The sequence below is a fragment of the Moschus berezovskii genome, chromosome X (assembly GCF_049115385.1).
Source record: "Moschus berezovskii isolate FMDL1 chromosome X, NW_MosBer_1.0, whole genome shotgun sequence".
NCBI lineage: Eukaryota > Metazoa > Chordata > Mammalia > Artiodactyla > Moschidae > Moschus > Moschus berezovskii.
Genome location: NC_142488.1, coordinates 9,908,290 through 9,935,356, shown reverse-complemented (window position 1 = coordinate 9,935,356; position 27,067 = coordinate 9,908,290).

Below are 27,067 nucleotides of genomic sequence, written 5' to 3'. Positions count from 1 at the left end.
ATTGTAAGGGTCCCTAAATATTTTTAAACTCCACAAATATCCATTAACAAGGTCTGCGGTTTACTTCCATGATGGAATACTACATAGCAACAACAACAAAAAAAACTGACACATAAAACTATATGCATGAACTTAAGAAATATGTTATGTGGGGGAAAAGCTACAAAGAGTACATATTGTACAACTTAATTCTAAAAGAAACAGATAATTTGCATTAACAGAAATCAGAATATTGCTTGTCTTGGGAGGGACAGGTGGGTTTTAACTGCGTGAAGGTAAAGAAACCTGCTAGGGTAATGGAAATGTTTTATATCTTGATCTTGGAGGCAGTGACATGAATATTGTTGTTTAGTTGCCAAGTCTTGTCCTACTGTATGCGACCCCATAGACTGCAGCACGCCAGGCCTCCTTGTCCCTCACCACCTCCCAGAGTTTGCCGAAGTGCATGTCCATTGAATCAGTGATGCCATCCAACCATCTCATCCTCTGTCACCCCCTTCTCCTTCTTGCTTCAGTGTTTGCCAGCATCAGGGTCTTTTCCAATGAATCGACTCTTTGCATCAGGTGGCCAAAGATTTGGAGCTTCAGCATCAGTCCTTCCAATGCATGTTCAGGGTTGATATCCTTTAGGATTGACCAGTTTGATTTCCTTACCGTCCAAGGGACTCTCAGGAGTCTTCTCCAGCATCACAGGTTAAAAGCATAAGCTTTTCAGCACTCAGCCTTCTTTATGGTCCAACTCTCACATCCATATGTGGCTCCTGGAAAGACCTTAGCCTTGACTATACAGACCTTTGTTGGCACAGGGATGTCTTTGCTTTTTAATACGTGAATGTATACATATGTAAGGGCTTCCCTGGTAGCTCAGCTGGTAAAGAATCTGCCTGCAATGCAGGAGACCTGGGTTTGATCCCTGGATTGAGAAGGTCCTCTTGAGGAGGGCATGACAACCCACTCCAGTATTCTGCCTGGTAAGTCCCCATGTATAGAGGAGTCTGGCAGGCTACAGTCCATGGGGTCACAAAGAGTTGGACAGGACTGAGTGACTAAGCACAGCACAGCACATACCTATGTAAACATTCACAGAGCTTTACACTTCAGATTTGAGCATTTTATTATATTGCAATCTAAGAAAAGCCAGAAAAAAGGTAGAGAAGAAATTAGGTAAGAATCACATCTATCAAACATTTCTATCAAATTCCTACAGCATGGCTATCATTGGTATATTCAAAGAAGTAATCTAAGCTATAAATAAAGTCTCCTATCTCTTTGTGATTAAGCATGGGTGATTTGGCTCTTCCATCCCTTCCTTCATCATACCACTATGGTTGAGTCCTGACCATCTCATCAATGTTCTGTGATCTTGGGTGAACATACTGAGCAAATGAGAACCTTGTTGTGGCACAAAGTTGGGGTAGAGGCAAGGTGATGCTTCAAGTGTGGTGAGCAGGTCCAAACTACTGGCTAAGGAAGAGAGAAGAGGAGAGAGCAACTTGGAGGTTGGAAGAGCACCAATTGACTCTTACTGAAATTTGCTACAGATTAATATTATAATTACAAACAGGCAAGCTCTGTTTTCATGGCAACAAAAATACACTTGAAGGCAGAAGTGTGGTGGGAGTGAGGAAAGGCCTAGAGTTGATTAAAACAAGTTTCCTTTTTTTTTTTCACCAAAACATTTCAAACAGCTTTGGAGCTAAAGAAGGTTCATAGTTGAAAATACCAGTGAGCTCCTTTTTATCCCACGTTTCATCTCGGCTTTTGTGCCTCTCGTGTGTCAAGGTTTATATAGGTGCTGAGGGATTTAGACCAGTGGTTCTCAATCTGGGGTGATTTTACACCCCCACCCCCCGTCAAGGGACATCTGGGACGTTTGAAGACATTTCTGGTTATCACAACTCATGGATGGCACTCAACATCAGTGACTGATTCAGAGTTCACAGTGCTAGAGTTGAGAACCCTGGGTTTAGACTAAACCCTACATCTAGGATGAATGTGGAGTGTGTTAAGGTCTAGAATCCCATTAAGGAACTAGTCCCTGAGGGATCTTTTCCTTTTACGATTTCTATGAGTTAGATGTGAATTGCTTTCAAAGGGCTTGGGTGAATCCCTTTCTCACAGCATTGTTCAGTGACTTTGTGGGAGCATTAAGACAAGTAAAACCTCAAGAACCAATTTGTTCATGTTATTTTGATTCAAGATACATTGCTGCAAGTTGAAATGGGGTTATAGTGGAGGAGCAAGCTAATACTAACTACACAGCAATAAAATATAATGTTCTCGTGGAAAGTACAATAATAAATGAAAAGATCATTGACTTTATCATCACAGAAACAGGGTACTAGTTCTGAACTGTTATGGATCTCTGAGTTTTTACTGTTGGATGGCTTGGAAACTCTTTGTAGATCTTGCAAAGAAAGAGGCCAAAGTAGATGATTTCAAAATCTCTCTTAATACCAGTACTCAATGTTTTAAAAGAAATCAACATATTCTTCACTTAAAAAAATGATGCCATTAGTTTTTGAATACCTCAGACAACAAAATGACTAAAGGAATATACAAATTGTTATTCAAGAAACACTTCTTTAAAAAAAAATTCTCTCATGCTTGTCACATAGACAAAGTTCCTTTGTCTCTATAACATCAAGATGTGTCTTTCAAACTTGTCATTTTAACTGTTTGGCGAAATGTGTTTCAGGTATAGAAAAATAACTGTGCTGAGCTGTTTAACATTTGTTCCTAATGTTAACTGTTAAACTCTGCTTAGAAAAATAATTCTGCTCAGAAATTTGATCTGTCTGCCTTCCTTTTGTATTGCTTTTGGCTCTTCCAGAACTCAGAAATGTCAATTTGTTATTCATGTTTGCCTTCACTAATCCTTCCAAAAGAATGTGAAAAGTCCCACAGTCTTTTATATTAGGAAATAACTATGATTAAAATGGATTAAGTCTGAGCTCCTTTCTCTTGCTCTGTACTGGTGTAAAGAGTGTTATCACCACATTTATAAAAGCGATGGGGTTTTTCATACTAAACTATAATTTCATTGTATGAGCATTCAGTAGGGGCATTGATACAGTTAGGCCTGGCAACTTCTCACAAGCTCAATGCCAAGATCCTGTGGTGTCCTTCTGAAATGTTGGACAAAGTGGTGGATGGGCAGGGATTAGAGAGACAGAAGTGCGTGTCAAGTCAAAAGTCTTCAAGGGGGGCAGGCAGGGACTGGAGAGACAGACTGAGGGCTCTTGACTTGTAAACTCAGCAGGAGAACATAGCATGGTGGGAGAATTCAGCTGCTTATGAATTGGAAGTAGACTTGTTTACGTGAATATCTTCTATGTAGCATCTACTTTTATCACCAGGGATAATAGAATGCTCTCCCTTTACATGGAAGATGCTACAGGTTTTACATCAGAAGGATGGTGTTTTATTGGTGGCTCAGTGGTAAAGAATCCACCTGTTAACGCAGGAGACACAGGTTCTATCCCAAAGTTGGAAAGATCCCCTGGAGAAGGGAATTGCAACCCAATCCAGTATTCTTGCCTGGGAAATTCCAGGAACAGAGGAGCCTGGCAGGCTACCATCCATGAGGTCGCAAAACACGACTTTGCAACTAAACAACAGCAAAAACAGTTTCCTAGAACATGCAGATCTATCCACACCCATTTTCTGTAGACCTATTTAGGGTGAGACAGTGTGAGGTAAGGCAAAGCTAAGCAACCTACAGAGGTGGAAACACATGTGACATTGGACTTCAATTCTAGCCCCCAGGCTGGCATGTCAGTGACTTTAAAGAGAGTGAATGCAGAGTGAATGCGTGGTGATATTTATCAGATCTTTCTCAGCTAGATTTTATAACCCAAAGCCAAGAGAATGCTAGAACCAAATGCTCTCAAGGGTCTGTGCAAAACTTTTCCCTTTTTATTTATGTTTTAACGCCAAAAACATTTTTATTGGGGTATAGCTGATGAACAATGTTTTGGTAGTTCAAGGTAAACAGTGAAGGGACTAAGCCATACATATACACGTATCCATTCTCCCCCTGGAGAAGGGAATGGCAACCCACTCCAGTATTCTTGCCTGGGGAATCCCATGAACAGAGGAGCCTGGTGGGCTACAGTCCACGGGGTCACAAAGAGTCGGACACGACTGAAGTGACTTAGCATGCATGCATGCATGCATTCTCCCCCAAACGCCTCTTCCATCCAGGGTGCCAAATAACATTGAGCAGAGTTCCCTGTGCTATACAACAGGTCTTTGTTGGTTATCTATTTTAAACATAGCAGTCTGTACATGACCTTCCCAAAGTCCCTAACTAACTGTCCCTTCCCCCAGCAACAATATGTTCGTTTTCTAAGTCTGTGAGTCTGTTTTTGCTTTGTAAGTAAGGTTCATTTGTATCATTTCCTTTTGAATTCCACGTATAAGGGGTGTCATGTGATATTTCTCCTTCCATGTCTGACTTCCTTCACTCAGTATGACAGTCTCTAGGTCCATCTATATTGCTGCAAATGGCATTATTTCATTCTTTTTAATGGCTGAGTAATATTCCATTGTATATATGTTCCATATCTTCTTTATCCATTCCTCTGTCAATGGACATTTAGGTTGCTTCCATATCTTGGCTATCGTAAACAGTGCTGCAATGAAAGTGTTCGCCTTTTAGAGACTGGATGAGCAGGCTTCCTCCCCAAAATCTGAACTCCATAGATATTCCTAGTTGTTTTGCTTTCCAAAAGGGAGTGATTCATGTCTGCTACTCAATAGTGAACTTCCAGCTCTCAGCTCTCTTCCAAGGAGCCACAGAGACGCCCCTCAAGGGCTGTGTGGGGTCACAGGAACAGTTTTTCCATAAAGGAAGGGCTTCTGAGGTCCAGAAGGATAACCAACTGTCCAGGATGAATAGCAGTTGAATATTTTTTTATGGTTTACTCAAAGAAAGAGTTATGCTGTCAATCCACTTTGAATTCAAATGGGGAAGTCAGACTTAAGCTTACTGTTGCTGCTGTTGTTAAGTCGCTAAGTCGTGTCCGACTCTGCGACCCCAGGGACTGTAGCCCGCCAGGCTCCTCTGTCCATGGGATTTTCCAGGCAAGAATACTGGAGTGGGTTGCCATTTCTTTCTCCATAAGCTCTCTATACAATTCAGAAAAAGCAGCTGAAAAATGAAAAACAACAGCAAATCAGTTCTGCATTTCCCTCACCCCAGTTGAATGATGGTTTACACTTAATCACCTTTTTAAAAAGATATTTCATTAACTGGGCTTTACAACTGGGTATAGATAAGCTTCCCTGTTAGCTCAGATGGTAAAGAATCTGCCTACAATGCAGCAGACATGGGTTCAATCCCTGGGTCAGAAAGATCCCCTGGAGAGGGAATGGCAACCCACTCCAGTATTCTTGCCTGGAGAATTTCATGGACAGTAGAGCCTGGCAGGCTACAGTCCAGGGGGTTGCAGAGAGTTGGACATAACTGAGCAACTACACTTTTACTTTTTCATAGAAGGAACAAGGAGAGAAGAATATCTTTTTGTGCTAGATTATTTCTTTTTTTTTTGGTCAAGAAACAGTTTATAACTCACTTAAAAGGTCATCCATGGTGAATGCCTCTTCACACATGTTTGCTTCAGTTGTGAAAATTTTGTGAAATGATTTGCAGTTCTAATTATTTCAGAGGAGAATTTTTGGTACAGTAATACTGTTGAGACAGCTTGGTGGTCATTTTATCAGTATAACCACATTCTCCATTCTTCCTTGTCCTAAAAAGGCAAGAAAACAAACACATGAAATAAACATAAATTAAAAGGAACATCTGTTCCTGCTCCTTAAAAAAAACTTCCTTGAAATCGTCCATAAAGTTCATCTGTTCCCTGAATGCTTGTACCTCATGATACACTAGTAAGAAAGTCATGGGCTTTCCTTAGTAATCTCTTGGTGCTCTTGTTTCACAGCAGTCTGCCTTGCTTCCTTACAACTATCTCCTTGTCTTTGTGACCCTCTGTCCTCCTGGTGTTCTCATTGCTCTCATCACTAGGTTTTTGCCCATCTTTCCCTTTCCTTAATGTGATCCTTTCCCACATGTCTCTCTTCCCTCCAACCTTCCTCCCTCTGTTCCCTTCATCACTGAGCTTCCTCCTTTCTTCCTATATATTAAATGTTATCCATGTCCCAGGAATGGGGCTTCTCAGGTGGCTCAATGGGTAAAGAATCCACTTGCAATGCCGGAGACACAGGTTCAATCCTTGGGCCAGGAAGATCCCCTGAAGGAGGGCGTGGCAGTCCTCTCCAGTGTTCTTGCCTGGAGAATCCCATGGACAGAGGAGCCTGGCAGCTACAGTCCATGGGGTCACAAAGAGTTGGTCATGACTGAAGATACTGAGCATGCATGCACACACACACATCCCAGGAATACTGTCTGAATTCATGCCCCCAATCTGCTAGTCACTTGTCATACATAGCTTGCAATGGAGTGCATGTGATTGAGGAACTGAACTTCAAATTTTACTTTCTTTTAATGAATTTAAATTTAATAATGAAACTCAATTCAGTTATTGGGAAACTTTGAAGAAAGGAACTTCCTTCCCTTGTTTCTTTTTCTCCCTTTTTTGATCTGCCTATACCAACATGGCTTTCCTTGTTTTTCCTCAATGAAGAACCTCACATCTTTATTCATTACCGACCCATCCTTCAAGATTCATCTAGACCAGGATTTCTCAACATCAGCACTATTGATGTTTGGAAGCCAGATAGTTCTCTGTTGTGGGGTGTCCTGTGCACTATAGGATGTTGAAGAGTACCTCTGACCTCTACCCACTATATTCCAGTAGCAGCACCCCCACAGTTGTGCCAACCAAAAAATATCTCCAAATGTGCCCCGTGGAGCAGAATTGCCTCTTGTTGAGAATCACTGGGATAGATATTGACCATCAGTGGATGGCAAGAAGTAGACACAGGCCTTAGAAGAGGAGAGATAGTTTTGAAAATAAGTAGGTTTTCCCTAGCAATGACATCAATTAGTAAGTATTTCTCAACAGTGAAGTTAATTAAAACTTTTCTAACAAATTAGAAAGGAAATTGATTTTTGCTTTTCCTCACATAAAGTAGTTAATTTTGGAAGGTTTTTGTTTTCATACAAAGTTTTTAGGTATAAAGATCTAAATGATAATAAAGAGAACTGGTGTCCTTGGAACTTTCATCTTAATTCTGTATGAAAGATCACTTATTTGACCATTTTTTCCCCATGTAAGAACAATAAACTCCTTTAACAAAACTCTGGAACATACCCAATACCAAAGGGAAGAAATGTGTAGTTAAAGGTTAGACAAAGTGCAGGCTTAACCTTTAGACATTTCAATTAGAGAAGCAAACATTCTCCTTTAAGCCAAGTGTCTGTCTCTTCAGTGTCTATCAATTTAATGTTATCGGTTCTAACTAGGAATTAAATAAACTGTGTTTATATCCCGGCATTTTAGTTTTTAGAGAAGACATTAGATTTAGGAGACAGAGGGCCTTGGGAGAACAAGCCTACCATTCAGGTTTTATAAGATTGCTTCCCAGGGGATTTTTATCAAAATGGTGATTTTCAGACTGAAATTATTTAAGTGTGGTCACATAAAACAAAGAAGAATACCATGAACTTTTGACTTGATAGTTATGCCCCTGGAAAGTTAACCTTATTTTCAGCTATTTTATGAAGTCTATTTGGATTTCCTTTAAATTTAAATCTTTATCATAAAAGTATTAGCAATATGGCATATATATGCATTAGTTTTTTATTACTGCTGGAACGTATTACCACAAAATGGCAGCCTAAAACACCACAAAATGTCACACATCTGTGAGTCAGAAGTCAAAGTTGGCTTGGCTGCTTTCTTTGCTCAGGGGCTCACAAGATGGAAAGCAAGCTGTCAGCTACCTGTGCTGTCCTAAAGAGGCTTTGGGAAAGATCTGCTTCCAAGCTCATTCAGCTTATTGGCCAGTTTGATTCCTTGTGGTTGTAGGACTGAGGTCCCTGTTTCCTCACTGGCTATTAGAGTGCTCTCTGCTCCTAGCAGTTGTTTGCATTCTTTATTTTGCTTTCTCTGTGGCTCCCTCCAGAAACAGTGAGTCAAGTCTCACCTCCTTCATCATCTCTCTGACTGACTCGTCTGCCTTCCTCTCCTGCTTTTAAGGGCTTATATTATTCCTTTGTGCCCACTCAGATATTCTAGGAAAAAACTCCCTACTTTAAGATAAGCTGACTCACAACCTTAATTCCATCTGAAAGGTCCTTTCACAGCAGTACCTAGATGAATGTTTGCCGAAGTAGTCAGCAGTTAGGCAGCTTGGACATTTTTGTTAATAGAATTTTGCCTACCACAGCATGCAGTGTGCAGCCAAAAATCTTTCTCAACTTATTCCCCAGTCATAATGTTTTAACCTCTTCCCCCAAACAGGTAAGCACAATTACTAGCTTCTTCCATCTAGTCAAGGCTATGGTTTTTCCAGTGCCCATGTATGGATGTGAGAGTTGGACTGTGAATAAAGCTGATCGCCGAAGAATTGATGCTTGTGAACTGTGGTGTTGGAGAAGACTCTTGAGAGTCCCTTGTACCGCAAGGAGATCCAACCAGTCCATTCTAAAGGAGATCGATCCTGGGTGTTCATTGGAAGGACTTATGCTAAAGCTGAAACTCCAATACTTTGGCCACCTCATGCGACGAGTTGACTCACTGGAAAAGACTCTGATGCTAGGAGGGACTGAGGGTGGGAGGAGACGGGGACGACAGAGAATGAGATGGCTGGATGGCATCACCGACTTGATGGACATGAGTTTGAGTATACTCCAGCAGTTGGTGATGGACAGAGAGGCCTGGCGTGCTGTGGTTCATGGGGTCGCAAAAAGTCGGACACGACTGAGTGACTGAACTGAACTGATCCTTCCAGAGTTTCTTTATGCATATAAGATATATGTACTCTACTATACTCCCTTTATTATAAAAATTATCCTTCTTTATGTAGTGTTCTTCTGCTTGTTCTTTGAGGTATGACAGTATCATAGAGAACTTTCCATATTGGTATGTAAGGAACTTTCTCATTCTTTAGAGTGTTGCACTGTATGGACATGGACATACCACATTTATTTAACCAGTTCAGTAGTACTGTACTTTAAAGTGGCTTCCCTTCTTTTGCTGCAACAGTTCAGTTCAGTTCAGTCGCTCAGTCATGTCCGACTCTCCACGACCCCATGAATCACAGCACGCCAGGCCTCCCTGTCCATCACCAACTCCCGGAGTTCACTCAAACTCATGTCCACAGAGTTGGTGATGCCATCCAGCCATCTCATTCTCTGTCGTCCCCTTCTCCTCCCGCCCCCAACCCTTCCCAGCATAAGAGTCTTTTCCAGTGAGTCAACTCTTTGCATGAGGTGGCCAAAGTATTGCAGTTTCAGCTTTAGCATCAGTCCTTCCAATGTACACCCAGGATTGATCTCCTTTAGAATGGACTGGTTGGATCTCCTTGCAGTACAAGGGACATTCAAGAGTCTTCTCCAACACCACAGTTCAAAAGCATCGATTCTTTGGCGATCAGCCTTCTTCACAGTCCAACTCTCACATCCATACATGACCACGGGAAAAACCATAGCCTTGACTAGACGGACCTTGGTTGGCAAAGTAATGTCTCTGCTTTTTAATATGGTATCTAGGTTGGTCATAACTTTCCTTCCAAGGAGTAAGCGTCTTTTAATTTCATGGCTGCAGTCAGCATCTGCAGTGATTTTGGAGCCCCCAAAAATAAAGTCTGACACTGTTTCCACTGTTTTTCCATCTATTTCCCATGAAGTGATGGGACCAGATGCCATGATCTTTGTTTTCTGAATGTTGAGCTTCAAGCCAAACTTTTCACTCTCCTCTTTCACTTTCATCAAGAGGCTTTTGAGTTCCTCTTCAGCAACAGATGGTGTTGAAACAAATGCATCATTTCACATATGTGCTGATGTATCTATAGAATGAATTTCCAGAAAGCGAATCTGTAATGTTAATAGACATTACCCAGTTGCCCTCTATAATGAATGTGTCAGTTCATCATCATTGCCCTAGCAATACTTGAAAGCTGCTTTCCTACAGCCTCAGCAGCTCAGAGTATTATAAGATTTTTAGATGTTGCCAGATCCAATAGTTGAAAAATGGTGTTTCCTTTTTATATCTCCTGCAACATTGTATTTGAACGTTATGACCACAAACGCTTTTGTCTCACAGTGTAATGCTTAAAAGTATATATTTTTCTGTCATGGAATATTATTCACCCGGGAAAAGGAACAAAGTTTGGATACATGCTACCACATGAATGAACCTTGAAAACATTATCCTAAATGAAGGAAGCCAATCACAAAATACCATATCTTGTTTGTTTCCACTTATAAGAAAGGTACAGAAAAGATTAAAAAAGTATGATAGTGGTTGCCTAGAACTGGAGTGGGGAGGAGAGAAGTTACTACTATTGTATTTTGGGTTTCATTTTAGAGGGATGAAAATGTTTTCAAATTAGATAGTGGTGATGGTTGCACATCTTTGCAAACATACTGAGCACCCCTGAACTGTACTTTAAATTTGATGGCATATAAACTAGATTTTTTGAAAGATACTTCTGGTCCTTACTGTTTGTGTGACATGAGCATATGAATTACTGAATCTATTTGAATCCCAAATACCTATCATCTGTAAAATGGAGGAGGGCTCCCACTAGTTTTCATAAATTGAGTTTTTAACCTATTTTTACACTGTCATTGAAATGACTTACATATTTCATGTGTATGTAAATTCATTTATTGAAAATGTAATTTTTGAGAATGTTAATATATTTAATGTTTTTAAAATGTAAGTCTGCGGATTTTACATACACATGCAATTAATTTCAGGCAAAAGTAAATAGCTGTATGAAAAAAATCTATATCTTTTCCACAAGGATTATATTTCTGCAAAAGCTTAGTTCTGTATTTATTTGGCTAGAATAATGTTAGACATTTTAAAATAAGCAAGATTTCCCCCCACAAATGTTGACATCTTTAACATCTACATAAAGTCAGTTGTTTTTCTAAAATAGCTTTCTCCTTTTATGCTTCTTTCTCTTCATCTTTGGGCTTCAATTGGCAGCAAAAATTGTTTGAACTATTATGAGAGGCTTTTGAAACCTATAACAGGAATATATTAGTGTCAGCAGTAGAAGGCACATAATTTCGTTTTAAACAAGGGGCAGCCATATGATAAAGGTTATAAATTAAAATAATATTTTGTAACCAACTTACGGAAACAGAGATGGAGAGATTCTTACCTGAAGGCAGATCCAGCTATTTGGGCTAAGAGTTCTATGCCTGTGATGATCAGCACATGGAATATTTCCATTTCAATGAGCTTCTTTGACCATTTAATTCAGTAAAGAGTTAGTGCTTATTACATAAAACATAGAGTTCTTTAGGACTCATGGGCAGAGTGGCTCTATTCTTCAAAACAAAATGAAGCACCATTTTATATTTATGAAGACATTGGTCTAGAATTTTTTAATCTGCATGATCTCAGAGAATTCCTATTAATGTCATTATGTTTACCATTTTTCCTGTGGGTCTATGAAAGGCTGAACAACTGAATATTTCTTCCCACTTGAGAGCTACTTTTATTTCTTCTTTTTTTAAATTTTTGGCTGTGTTGCATCTTATTTGAGGAATTATAGGGTAAATATAAGGGCAAAAGTGAAATTATTGATTATTGGCACTCTCCCAGCTGGGTTAAGAGGGCATTCAACTGTGTGAGTGGTGTATTAGTTTCCAGTCAGTATTGTAGCAAATTGCCATAAATTTAAGGAATTAAATTAAAATTTTACTCTCATAGAATTCTGGAGGTCAGAAGTCCAAACTGAGTTTCACTGGGCTAAAACTTTGGAGTAGGGCTGGTTCCTTTGGAGGCTCCACAGGAGAGTTTGTTTCTTGCCCTTTCCAGCTTCTAGAGGTCTCTGCTATGACTTCACTTGTAGCCACATCACTCCAGTCTCTGATTCCATCCTCACATCACCTTGTCTGGCTTTGTTTTTCCCATCATCTTATATGGGTCTTCATGGTTACATCGGGCCCTCTGGGATTATCCAGGGTTCTCTATCTCAAGATCCTGAATTTAATTGCATCTGCAAGTTTCTTTTGCCATATAATGTGGCATATTGACAGATTCTGGATATTAGGTCATGGACACCTCCCAGGGCCTGTTGTTTGCCCACAGATGCTGATCCACTGGGCAAACAGGGAGGGTCCAGAAGTTGATGTCCTGATGAGAAAGGAGCTGTAGGAGCAGTAAGGATTTGCTAGAGTTGAAAGGTTGGGAACTTGTGGCCTCTTAGAGGACTCTCACAGTTTGAGATTTTGGTAGCAATAAATTGTGAAGTGTATTGTGATGCTTCCTTAGAGGGGAGGTGCAAAAGAAATAGGTTCTTAATGCCCTAAAGGACAAGGATCTGTGAGGTGTTGTGTCTGCAAGGGTGTCCATAGGGTTGTTAAAGCCTTAAAGGATGATGAAAAGGAAAATTGGGGTGGATGCTCAATGTCTTAAAGGACAGAGGAAAATGTCCCCAGGATGTAAGAACATGAATGGCAAAGGTGAGATACATAAGCATATAGCAAAAGACTTAAAAACTAGAAATACAGTTGCACATTGGAGCAGGAATCTAGAAGCTTCAGAGGAGAGCAGGGAGTGTTTCATCACCTTCTAGTCATTCTACCCTGCCCCCCAAATCCTGGGAGGTATGACAAGGGGCAGCCCATCTTCCTTTGGTCAGGAAGGGAGGTGGAGCTTTATGGTTAAGAGGCAGAAAAGGACAAGGGAAGGGGCAGAGAGATGAAAGGAAATGAAGTTGCAGGAAGATGTTACCAGTAGGCAGAGCTCCTCAGATGATAGAGAGGTGTTATCTTCTGGGGACTGGGACTAGGAGGGTCCTGAGTGTTGAGAAGGAGTTTTCTGGAGATTGGAGTGGGAAGACATTTATCCTTAGAGAACTGAGTGCTGACACATGAGACAACTGTTGGGCTGTGGTGTTGGAGAAGACTCTTGAGTGTCCCTTGGACAGCAAGGAGATGAAACCAGTTAATCCTAAAGGAAATCAACCCTGAATTTTCATTGGGAAGACTGATGCTGAAGCTCCAATATTTCAGCCACCTAATGTGAACAGCTGACTCATTGGAAAAGATCCTGATGCTGGGAAAGATTGAAGGCAAAAGGAGAAGAGGGTGACAAAGGATGGGATGGTTGGATGGCATCACCAACTCAATGGACATGAGTTTGAGCAAACTCTGGGAAATGGTGAAGGACAGGGAAGCCTGGTGTGTTGCAGTCCATGGGGTCGCAAAGGGTCGGACACGACTGAGTGACTGAACAGCAACCCTTTCTTCCAAGAGGAAGATACTGAAGCATTCTTTTGCCCAATATTCCTCATCACACAGATGTGTCTGAATAAAAAACTACCTTTGTGCGGCATCTGGGCACTTAGAAAGCTTCTTCATAAATTCCCATTTCTTTGAATCCTTTACTTATGCTGTAGTTATTTATGTTGTTCTTTTACAGATAAACCTAAGGGCTCAGAGGGACTCAAGTATCAGCCACAGTCCACGTGGCTAATAAATGGCAGAGTTGGGGTGGATCTCTGTTTTCCTAATCCAAGTCCAATCTCTCTTTTTCTTCTTCATCTGGAAAGGATAATGGCCTGACAAATACTGGTTCAGTTGAAGGGAGGGTGAGAAAAATAAGGTAAATTTATCAAACCACCAGATAATTTCACAGTTTCTTCTCACCAAAAGAAAGAGTGGACTAAGAGAATTGTTTTGAATTTAGAAGTAAATATGAAAATGATACTTCAGAATTTTAGAGGAAAAATTTATTGCCTCACACAACACCCACTGTTGCATTGAGTTGTTGTTCATTTTGTGGTGAACTTGGAAAAAGTTGGCTTAAAAATTTTCCATGCAGTGTGGACATCGTAGTTCTGACTTCCAAAATGACTGTATCATTTTGGAATTTCAAGCGACAGAAAGGCAGGATGAACTCCTAAGCAAAATGGAGCTGAGGACTGGGACTACAAGTTCTTGCATGGGCAAAAGTGCAGAGTGATTGAGGTGTGTGTGTGTGTTTCTCCTGAAAAATTTAATTGGGGACTGAGAAATCACTATTCTCCCCAATGTGCCCTGGTTATGAAGTCTTTGAGATAGTTGAGCCTGTTCTTGGGCCAACTAAAAGAAAAATCAGATGGATAGAATGGAAATGTAACACTCCTCCTCTCTAGAATTTTAACCTAGAAGCTGTGAATACTGAGTAAATGCATGATTTATTTTAGTCAGATCTTGAGAGACTACCATTTAGCTAAGAGTTTAAACATTTTCCTAGTGTTTTTATTTCCAGTTTCTGGTCAAGATATGAAAAAGGAAGGCAGGCAAAGAAGAGTTGAAAGAAGAGGGGATTTTACATGCAAGCGAAATTTTTTTCCATAATTATCATGAAAGAAAATTAAACATTGTCAGAGATTAGGGAAACAAATTCCTTCAGGTGACTTTTTTGGGGGCCTTTCAACAAAATATTTTACCTCAACTCAATTATTCTGCTGATGTTTATGTGAAGTACTCTGGAGGAATTTTAGATTTTATTTCTGCCAGTAATTTAATTATATGTCATAAGAGTTAGTTTATTTTAGCTCAACTAGTGATGAATACTTTCAGCTGAGGAATAAATCAGAGTTAAAAGATTGTGGGGTAGGGGGATTACTCATTTAGAACATTTTTAACTTTTTTCCTGTGTCAGACTTAGAAGATGTACCTCCAAAGGAGACCAAATGTAGTAAGCACCTGTAATGGATTTTAAGCATGGAGAAGTATCACTCTGTGTTGTTGAAGGAAATTAGGAACCCAGTGGAAGGGTTGCAAATCATACTAATGTTGTATTTTCATGTTCCAATCGAAATTCTGCTTGACAAGCAACCAGAGATCATTACCAAACACTTTAAACCTGCAATTCTTCGTGAATGCATGAGTACTCTCTTTAATGGAAAAATGATGCATCAATTACCAAGAGACTGGCTTCCAGAAATGCATTTCCCAATTGCTAGAGGGATGAAATGGTATATATCATAGCAGACAGGTTGCTAGGAGGCAGAGACGGATATCAGGCTACACATTCCAAAAGGAATATGGAACTATCACATGGGGAATAAGTTTTCAGGCTCAGAAATAAGAGGACTACATAAAACACTGTCAGACACTCAACCTAACCTGAATGATTATGTTATTCCCCAGAAAAAGCAGAGAGTAAAAGGCTTTCTCAGTTCAGTAACTGCAATAACAGAAAGGACTGATGGAAGCCAATTGGCTCTCTGTTAATTTTGTGAATACCCAAGCCAATGCCGGCCATCCTTCAGTCTTGCAGCATTGCCTCTTCCTCTTTATTCAGTCTGCCTGCCCCTCATCATCACCATCTGAACTCCACAGTTACTCTGCCTTGGAGGTCCAACCCACTGGCCTCCACTTCCACTTTCCCACAGCATAGTTATGGTTAGACAAGCCCAGATTCTCAGGGCCCCCTTTTTATGTCTTATGTGTAGCAGCTTTGGCATTGTAAATATATGAAACACTCGAGTGCCAGTTTCTTTTCTGAAGAGGAGGAAAACATTGACCTTAGAGGACTTTTGTGAGGAGAAGATGAGGTAGAGGTACGTAAACTGCTGATCGAGGCTGGCATGTTTGATTAGGAATCTGTTAAAATTTTGAATTCCAACGATCTTCTACCAGGAAGACTTAGCATCGTCCTTCCACTCTTTTTTCACTCCCATTTATCTCTACATTCATGTTTAAGACATTCCCAACCTACTTGTCTGCCTGTTCCTCACCCTCCAGCACTTCATGGACCTCCATCTTCACCTCACCTCTGCTACCCAACTCGGCCACTTCCATCACTCACAGCTGCCCCATCTTCAAGATCTTCAACTCTGAATGACCACTTGCCTTCTTCTCCCTCTTCCCTGTGTTGCATATGCCACTGGTGTAAACTCAAGCCTCACCATGGCACATCACAACATTGTTTCCATTGGTATTTTCTAGAGAATGAAGCTGTGGCACAGGAAGACAGTTTGATGTCCAAGGTCCCAAGGCCAGGAAGCAGTGGAATCAGGATTCCAAAACAGGTTCAATGTTGGCAGACGCTGTGGTCTTCACCATTGCATCATTCTCCCTCTCCTGGAACATATTCTCCACTGTTCATTTGGAATCCCAGACTGGGGGTTCCTCATCCAACTCCATCCCAGGTTTCCCCTTACTCCAGTTTGCTCATGTAGTAATCTTCATCAGGGTCTCATGATCCTCTTCAAAGACCTGAGAACTTCTAAGTGCATCAGTTCATCCAGGGGGTTGCTCCCTGTCTAGTCTCTTGTGCCTTATTTCCCTCTCCTTCCCATCTCTCTCACCTGCCTCAGTAATATCTCTGAATTCTGTATCACTGGCCTCCAAATTTGCATTTCCCACAATCCACTGCTCCTAAAATCCAACTGTACCCCACCACAGCCCAAGAGAAGACATCTCTTTCCTCAGCATCACCCACTTTAAAGTCTTGGCTCTCTCTGCCCTCCAGCATTCAGTGGGTTTCCAAACAGATAGTTCTATTTGTCATTGTCTCTCCCCTCAGCTTTTTCCATCCCTGCTGCTTTGGCCTGAGTTCCTGCAGCAATAAACTCTCCATTTCCTCCTTGTCAGGGCCTCCCTGTTGATTCTACTCAACAGGAAGCAGTGTCCCTACCCTCATCTGTCGTCTTCATTCTGCATCTATTAGTCTTGTAAAGTCCACTGTACTTAGAAACTCAGATATTCCCAGCTTCCCCTCTTGGAAAGAGATGGAATGTTGTGTTTAGGGAACATGGAAGATGTGACAGGACCTACAATCAGTTCACAGAGGTCAGTACAGAGTGTTGATCTAGGGGGCAGGTGGCCCTCATGGCTTCAGAAAGAGCTCAGAAGTCAGAAGGGACTGTCTCAGTGAATAAGAAACAGAAAGAAAAATGAATCTCCACATACTTAGTGTTTATGTAACTGGAGACATAATTTGGGTAAATACGTATTTTGAATAGTAATTTGAAAACTGATCTTTAAAACAGATGAAAGAGGAAAACACACATACAGTGGGGTCAGAGAAAATTATTTTGGTAGTTTTCACTCGGCGGCAAGTCAACAGATATCCATTTCAAAGTGGCATGTGGATGTCCTTGTATTATGTATTTAACACAAAAATGTTGATTATGTATCTCTCTGGGTCAAATGCGGAGTGACTGATTTAAGAAAGCTCTAATACATGTACACAATGAATCTGCTTCATACAAAGAAATAAATATGAAGTGAACTAGTAAATGGGAGATGCTAACTGGAAAAGACTCTGATGCTGGGAAAGGTTGGGGGCGGGAGGAGAAGGGGACGACGGAGAATGAGATGGCTGGATGGCATCACCGACTCTGTGGACATGAGTTTGAGTGTACTCCGGGAGTTGGTGATGGACAGGGAGGCCTGGCATGCTGTGATTCATGGGGTCGCGAAGAGTCGGACACGACTGAGTGACTGAACTGAACTGAATATAATGGAAAATGCTAATTTTTTGACAAGGTAGACTAGTATAATAATGGATTGGTCAAAAAGTTCATTCACGTTTTCCTATGAGCTCTCATAAATGAACGAACATTTTGGCCAACCCAATACAATTTAAAAAAAAAAGCCAGTAGAGAAGCAGAAAGTGAACTTGGTGATTCACTGCTCTTTGTCCTTTAGAGCTGGATTCAAGAGTTGGCTTTCCTTGAATGAGTTTTCTTATCTTGCCTTCTAGCCCAAGGCTGAATTACTTGAGTGCTCGTCCCCTGGAGTCCTGTTTTGTAGGATGATGTGAATCTGTTTTTGTGGTACTGATCATAATACCTTTGGTTTTCTTGTCATCTTTACCATCTCAACTTGTTCTGTACAATAGGATGGTCACTAGGTACACATGGCTATTTAAATTAAAATTAATTAAAGTAAGTTTAAAATTCTTTCCCTAAATTGCAAGAGCCACATTTCAAGTACTCATTGGCCAGAGTGGCTAATGGCTACTGTATTGGACCATGCAGATAGAGAACATTTTCATCATTGTAGAAGGTTCTAATGGACAGTGCTGATACCCTCTGATCCCCTTAAGGGATTGATATTGCCCTTTTTATTTCTGTATTCCCTAAACCTCGGACACAGTAGAAACTCAACATGCATTTGTGGAATGAGTAAGTACAGAAAGTTGAAACACTGAGCTAAGAGAATTAATAACTTATGTTATTTTGAAGACATGTATTCAAGTTTCTCTTGTTTGATTGCTCTGGTGAACATTTGATTGTAAATTAGAAATGATGGATTAAAGACAACATTACCTCAATTGTGTGTATTAAGGTAGCCTGAGCTTCAAAAACATTGCTTTCCTCAAGTATGAATGGCTGTCATCTCTGGGTATATTACCATCCAACTGTGAAGTTCACTTGCAGAAATTTGTTAATAAAGCACATTTCTCTTCTAAACTCTGGAATGCCAGACTATTTGCTTTCCTTTTGAAGCATCAGATTACCAAATGTAGCCAGACAGCTACTTTGTGCTTTTTTGTATTTTGGGGAAAAAATGAGTTGAAAACTGATTTTAGAAGAGATGAGGGAGAAACACAACCAGGAAATAGCATCAGATAAATGGTTTCAGCAGCTTGGGTTCAGAATCAAGATACTCTCAATCAAGTTGACTTAAACCATAAGGAGAAGTGTGAGGTGACCAAAAGAAATGTCCATAAACAGAGCAGGTTCAGAGTGGTTGATTCTGTGACTTAATGATGTCCACAGGTTCTGTATCTGTTTGCCAGAGTCATCTTTATGATTGGTTTAACTACACATAAGATGACAGCTCTCCAGGTGGTGCTAGTGGTAAAGAACCCGCTTGCCGATGCAAGAAATGTAAGAGACTCGGGTTTGATCCCTGCTTCAGGAAGATTCCCTGGAGAAGGGAATGGTAACCCCCTCCAGTATTCTTGCCTGGAGAATCCCATGGACAGAGGAGCCTGGTGGACTACAGTCCATAGGGTCACAAAGAGTTGAACATGACTAAAGTGACTTAACATGCATGCAAGATGACAGCTCAGGTGTCAGGCATTGTCTACAGACACAGTAATTTCTAGAGAAAGAGGAGAGACAGTCTGTCCTGTTGCCCTCTCAGGAGAATCAGAAAACTTTCACAGAAGCCCCTACCTGACTTCTTAGCTCTCACTGGCCAGAATAAAGTGACATACCCATTCTCTATCCACTCACTGTCACTGTGAGAAGACATATATATAACTCCTAGGTGAATCAAGTCCTTGGCTGGAGCTGAAAATAGGAGCTCAAATTTCCTAGCGTGAAACATACCGTGGCACTTGAGTGAGGTGTTTGAATGAAATAGGAATCCCTTAGCAAGGAAGGAAGGAAATGCATGTTGTATCCCTTAGCACAGAAGTCAACCAACAATTTCTGCTTCTAGACCATCCCAATATTTTACAATATATGTCAGAGAAATCTTCTAACCCTCAGTATACAAATAGGTAGTTTGATGGTCACCCCCAGGATATTTTGCAAAGCAAACTCACTGATGATACCGAGTATAAATCAATCTTATGTCGGCTAAATCCTGATTTCATAATTTAGCTAATAGTGTCTCATGTTCAGTGGAGATTAATGGGTTGTGGAGATTTAGGTTCATATTCAAGTTGCCAAGTTTAGGAGAATGGAGTGAACAAACCCCCAACCCGAATCTTCTACCTCTGAATGAAAACAAGGAATTGTCACACTCTCTTCATCTCCTCTCATCTTCTGGGATGATGGGAGATTTATCAAAATTTAGGCTAGTGATTCTCAGTTGGTGATGAGATTGGCCAGGACCATGGCCACCACAACTTCTTGAGGGGGCTTCTTTGTATATCCCTTTTACCCTTCTTCTTCTGCTGCTGCTGCTGCTGCTAAGTCGCTTCAGTCGTGTCCGACTCTGTGCGACCCCAAAGACAGCAGCCCACCAGGCCCCCCTGTCCCTGGGATTCTCCAGGCAAGAACACTGGAGTGGGTTGTTTACCCTTCTACCTATCCCTTTTTCATATGTCCTTGTCTCTGACAGTGAGAATAAATTTTGATGAAATGTTTCTCTTTTCCAAATAGTCTAGGTTTCTCAAACTTTTGTCCACACAAATTACCAAAACAAAGAATCTGATAGTAGTCAAAGTTCTCAGGTTGTGAAATAAGTGTTTACTGAGCACATACTGTGTGTCACGTGTGGCACCGGGTCATGCAGTACTCATTTAATCCATACAGACATTTTCCTTTGGAAATCTCATCCCTGGCTTACAATGCAGACACTCTAGCCTCAGATGGTTTGAGGGAACTGCAAGAAGTTCTCCTGCTATTAAAGTAGAAGAGCTGGGACTCAAAATCACAGCTTTTGGCCCAAACACAGCCTTCTTCCCAATAAATAAGTTATTCCAAGAGGCATGTTTAAGCTTGTGAAAGATAAAGCATGTTGCTGTTGTTGTTTAGTTGCCAAGTCATGTCCAACTCTTTTGCAACCCCAAGGACTGTAGCCCACTGGGTTCCTCTGTCCATGGGATTTCCCAGGTAAGAATACTGGAGTGGGTTGCCATTTCCTTCTCCAGGGGATCTTCCCAACCCAGGGATCAAACCTGGGTCTCCTGTGTCTCCTGCATTGGCATGAGCCACCAGGGAAGCAAAATGAAGCATAGCAGGTCCAAAGTTGAGGTTTGAAAGTCCCAGAGAACTGGTAGAGGAACCATAGCAGTCAGTGAACGAAGAGCAGAGCCAAGCCTTGGGTTTATTATTGATGAATGATTAGACCTTGGGTAAGATAGTTCACATCTCCAGGCCTCTCTTCCATAGGAACGTTCTACTACATCAGGGGTTGGTACACCATGGCCCTTGGTCCAAATCTGGCCAATCACTTGTTTTTGTAAATAAAGTTTTAGTGGAACACAGCCACACCCATTAGCTTACATATCATCTATGGCTGCTTTCACCATGCAACAGCAGGGTAGTTGTGACAGAGACCATATGGCCAGCAGAGCCTCAAATATTTCCTGTCCGGCCCTTTACACAAAATATTTGCTGACCTCGGTACTTAATCAGTAATCGTCAACTTTAGGGATGACTTAGAACATTTAAAAATTACTCATGTGTGAATCCCACTCCCAGAAATTTTTCATTTATTTGCTCTAGGTTGGGGCCCAGACATTGTTCCATTGAAAAATACTCATGCCATTCAATCTAATGTATAGCCAGAAGTTCTCCAAGTGTAACATTCTTTGAGTCCATGAAGATGTATACGTATGTTTAGAGTAAGTTCTTTGTTAAACTACTAAATGACCAAATCACAATTTGAACACTTTGAACTGAGATCTTCAAAGCTAGGGCTTTCTACCACCACTTCCCAGCTAATGAGTAACTGTTCTGAGCTTCCGTTTCTTCATCTACAAAAAGTGGATAGTCAATTTTTTCCCGCCTGCCTCAGTGATCCAATTGGACTGAAGTGTTTGTATGTATCCAGACAACTGTGAAGTGTTAAATAAATGTAAATACTCATAATCTTGGAAATGTTTTCTGGGATCACTGGAATATACTTTAAAGATCTGGATATTGAGATTTTTTTATTCTGAACTCTGGTAGGGAAATTTGGCCTAAATATGTATTTTCCAAATTTCATTCTACAATATTTCATGTTTTCAAGTCTCCAGATAGATGAACGGCATAAACCTCTTCTGTCTACAGTATTTGCAGTGTTCTTACATGAGCACTTCCGTGTGTCCTCTGTAGTCTTCATTTATCCCCCCTTGTTACAGATCTTGGGGTCTTTTTAATCCCTCTCCATCTATTAGCTTCCTGAGCCTTCTTTCTGGCTGTGTGCCTCTGAATGCATGCCAGTGACTGTTTAAAGCTTTCCAATTTTTTGGCCGTTCTTTCCCCATTTTCCCTTTAATAAAATGCCTGGACCTGTCTCTATTTTTCCAAGTGTGATCTCATCAGCATCTTCTTGAAGGGGAGGGTTATCACTTCACAATCGCAGAGTGAACCCTGTGAGTGTAGCCTCAACCATGATGTGGCCATTGGCATTGCTGCTACTCAGTCTTTCTTTTACTATTCTTACCTTGGATCCACTTATTACTTGGTTTCAGTATTTTTCTAGACATACAAATTTTCACTGTAGTGTTTCTGGAAGTTTTTTGCCATTGAATTTTTCTGTTTGTCTATTTTTTAGTTTATTTTTAATTGGAGGATAATTGCTTTATAATATTGTGTTGGTTTCTGCAATACATCACCATGAATCAGTCATAGGTATACACATGTCCCCTCCCTCTGGAACCTCCCTCCCACCTTCCATCCCATCCCACCCCTCTAGGTTGTCACAGCACACCAGGTTTGAGTTCTGTGCATCATACAGCAAACTTCCGCTGGCTGTCTGTTTTATATATGGTGACGGATATGTTTCAATGCTACTCTCGCATTTCATCCCACCCTCTCCTTCCCCCACTGTGTCCACAAGTCTATTTGGTTTTTTACTTTTAGCTAGTATTTTCCTGTTACTAATTGTGATCTGTGTGTGCATGCTAAGTCACTTCAGTCATGTCTGACTCTTTGTGACCCTATGGACTGTAGCCTGCCAGGTTCCTCTGTCCATGTTCCCAGGCAAGAATACTGGAGTGGGTTGCCATTTCCTTCTCCAGTGGATCTTCCCAACCCATGGATCCAACGTGTCTCTTATGTTTCCTGCATTGGCAGGTGGGTTCTTTACCACTAGGGCCACCTGGGAAGCCCCAGTTGTGATCTACAGGTAGGAAATTATAGGCCAAATCCAACAGATGCCTATTTTTGCATATAAAGTTTTATCAAAACACAGCCATACCCATTTGTTCACATACTGTGTATGTTCACATACTGTGGCTTCTGTACTTCTGAGTAGTTGAGGCAAAGACCATGTCCCACAAAGCCTAAAATATTTACACTCTGGCCGTTTACAGAAAAGTTGGCTGAACCCCTGCTTTAGATGGATGAATTGGACTTTTACCCCAAAGGAGGAAAAAGTTAATCACAAAGGGAAGGGAGTTAGCCATGATATATTTATGTATCTGTTCATTTTGTTAATTTTTATAATCAAGTCAGCTTAGAGTATATTGTCTTTTATGGGTTGATTGGTTTATCACTGGCACATGTCATGCAGGGCTCCTTGCTCCAGAGAAGGAGAGGGAAGCAAGATCCTCTTCTCTTAGGGGTTCATGTGCTAGTGTGAGGACCCCAACGAACAAGCCAACCAAAACAAGCACTAAGGTCCCTGAGTGAGTGTAGGGAAGGAAGTAAGACCTCATAATTGGTTCAAAAGTCATGCGCAGACTGATTCTATAGTGGTCAGGAAAATGCTTCCTTGAGAATTGAACCTGAAAGCTGAATGAATGAAGAAGCCTCTATATGAAAATCAGGGGAAACAGCTTTGCAGACAGAGTGAATAGCCGGATCTTAGACCCCAAGAGTGCTTTAAGCAGAGTTGAGGGAAAGGAAGGGAGGTGCGAGCTGAGGTCTTATAGAGCCAGAGGCGTCAGAGTACAGGAGTCTAGATTTTATGCTAAATGCAATGGAAACCCTTCGGAGGATGGCCAGCATGTTAGAGACATGCTTTGATTTACAATCCTGAGGGATCACCGTAACTTTCCTCTGAAGAATGGATTATAGGGAATCATGAAGGAAGGCAGGCATCCCAGTTATGAGCTACTAATACAGTTTGTTGTTGTTGCTCGGTCACATCCAACTGTTTGTGACCCCATGGACTGCAACCTGCCAGGCTTCACTGTCCTTTGCTATTTCCAGAGTTTGCTCAAACTCACGTCCATCAAGTCAGTGATACCATCCAACCATCTCATCGTCTATCCCCCCCTTCTCTTTCTGCCCTCAATCTTTCCCAGCATCAGAGTCTTTTCCAATGAGTCAGCTCTTTGCATTAGGTGGCCAGAATATTGGAGCTTTAGCTTCAGCATCAGGAAATTTAGTCAAATTTAATGCAGCCCAAACCTCTACCTGGGATGGGTGATCCAGTTTAACAAACTGGAAGGCAGAGATAAATAAACTACCACTCAATCTCAATTGAGTTCAGCCAAAGAGAAAACACACATACATGGTCCATTCTGCTAAAAAGAACCTAGTTACTGCTCGTTATTCATTTTTTGCCCTGGTCAACAGGAAGCTCAGAGTTACATCTGTTATTTACTTTCCTCAAACGTATGAGTGTACATCTTCTGTCTACATCCTTTCATGACCTTAGTTTCCTGTTTTTACTTGGAATTTATGTACTTAGGTAAGAACTGTCTCAAATCCTCCTTTGAAAGAATTCGCCAAGATCTAAAGTAATGATGGAGTCTCTAATTTCTCAGTTCTACTGGAACTTCTGAAAGCTGTTTTCCCTTTGTTCCCTTAGTTTCTCTTTGTTTTCCTTGCTGTATTCGCTTACACTGGTTGTGGAAAGAGGCCCTTTGAAGAGTTTATCATATAAGTGATGGACTGACAATTGTAATTAACACCAAAGCACTCAGTTGTTGCTAACTGTTCAAGGAGGCCATGGAACCTTCTCTTCACTTTTGAACTCAGTACACTTGGCAAAATTAACTCTTTTGTGTGTAACTCTCAATATAAAAAAGAAGTTCTAATTAGTTCCTTAGTGGAAAAGAAGTTTGTCTGTGACAGATTTCTTCATGACCGTTAAAGCTCTGAGCTACACAATGAACTAAGAGAAGAGTTCAAGGGGAAATGGCATGTTTAAACAACACTTTCTTTGATTGGTTAATGGAATGCTGGCCTCGTGTAAGGGATACTTCTTTCTCAATAGAAGCACCATTCTGTTTGAAGTGCAGTCAGCTATTAGATGCTAAATGCAAGGCTGAAATGCAAGATGTCTTTGTGTCGGATTTACAGTCTCACGCTACACCGGAGAGGGGAAGAGTAAACAGCGCTCTATAAACTGGAGTCTGCCATCAGACGTGCTGGACCAGCCATAGCAACACTATTCATCAATGTATGTGACATAACAAAGGTGGCAGGTGCTTGCACAAGATTGAACTCTCAAGACAGAATTTATTTCTTAAGATTCTCTGTTTTCAGAGCTCACAACAGCACTCGGCATGGTAGTATCACTGAAGGGGTATTTGTTGAATCATTAAAGTGAATGAGTTATTCTCTGAGGTTGGAGGGCATGTACTGAGATAACCAGGGTACAGGCTAGAATCTGATGACTACCTTACAGGAGTTGAGAGCATCAACCTAAGGTTGCAGAGCAGGCTTGCAGAGTGGAGGGAGGGGTGCATGTGAACTGGGGCTTAGGGGCTGGGCACGGTTCGGCAGGTTGGGGATCCTGGAAAGAGGCAGCCTGTGCTGGGCAAAAAGCATAGACAAACATAGTGTATGCACCCACCATGCGCTGTATGTTCTACTTGGCAAGACCCACAAGTCCCAACAATTAGGGAGCATTCCTTTCCTGGTAACATACCAATTTTCACCCGCTGCTCATGTGTGTGCACGTACTCAGTTGTGTCCAACTCTTTGCCACTTCCTGGATTGTAGCCTGCTGGGCTCCTCTGTCTATGGGATTTCCCAGGCAAGAATACTGGACTGGGTTGCCAATTTCTCCTCCAGGGGATCTTCCCGACCCAAGGATCAAACCCATGTCTCCTGAGTCCCCTGCATTGTCAAGTAGATTCTTTACCACTAAGCCATGTGGGAAGCACCACCTGCCCTTCAGTTCAGTTCAGTTCAGTCGCTCAGTCGTGTCCAACTCTTTGCGACCCCATGAATCACAGCACGCCAGGCCTCCCTGTCCATCACCAACTCCCGGAGTTCACTCAAACTTATGTCCATCGAGTCAGTGATGCCATCCAGCCATCTCATTCTCTGTCATCCCCGTCTCCTCCCGCCCCCAATCCCTCCCAGCATCAGAGTCTTTTCCAGTGAGTCAACTCGTCACATGAGGTGGCCAAAGTATTGGAGCTTCAGCTTCAGCATCACTCCTTCCAGTGAACACCCAGGATTGATCTCCTTTAGAATGGACTGGTTGGATCTCCTTGCAGTCCAAGGGACTCTCAAGAGTCTTCTCCAGCAGCACAGTTCAAAAGCATCAATTCTTTGGCGATCAGCTTTCTTCATAGTCCAACTCTCACATCCATACATGACCATGGGAAAAACCATAGCCTTGACTAGATGGACCTTTGTTGGCAAAGTAATGTCTCTGCTTTTTAATATGCTATCTAGGTTGGTCATAACTTTCCTTCCAAGGAGTAAGCGTCTTTTAATTTCATGGCTGCAATCAGCATCCGCAGTGATTTTGGAGCCCAAAAAAATAAAGTCTGACACTGTTTCCACTGTTTCCCCATCTATTTCCCATGAAGTGATGGGACCAGACGCCATGATCTTTGTTTTCTGAATGTTGAGCTTCAAGCCAACTTTTTCACTTTCCTCTTTCACTAGGTACTAACATAAAAAGTATCATGCCGTTTTTTTGTAGTATAAAGTAGCTAATTTTAAGTAGAATATATTTAATTTTCATTTATAGTTGCTTATTCTATGATTTTAAGGGCTATTAACTTTATTAATGATCTATCAAGACAAACTTTCTTTTACCACTGAATAAGGTCCTATGTATCCGTCTTTTTAAAAAAATATTTTAATTGTGTTTATATAACTATCTAAGGTCCATGGGGGAAAAACAAGGTCGGGGGAAGAGTGATTTGTTGACAAATAAATTATTGACTGTGGGACGCTGAGCTAGTGGTTTACCATCCACAGTGACCTCATCGACACACATAGGCTGTCACACCATTAAATAACATATTGGAAAACAGTTCAGCAGTTATAAAGGGCCATAGACATGCAGTACTGGGTGGGAGTTTGAAAATATCTCTCTATGAGTTGGGAGCCTACTGCACAGTGCCAGCGAAAGAGAAAGAAGTCCAGAACTAAGGGTAGAAAT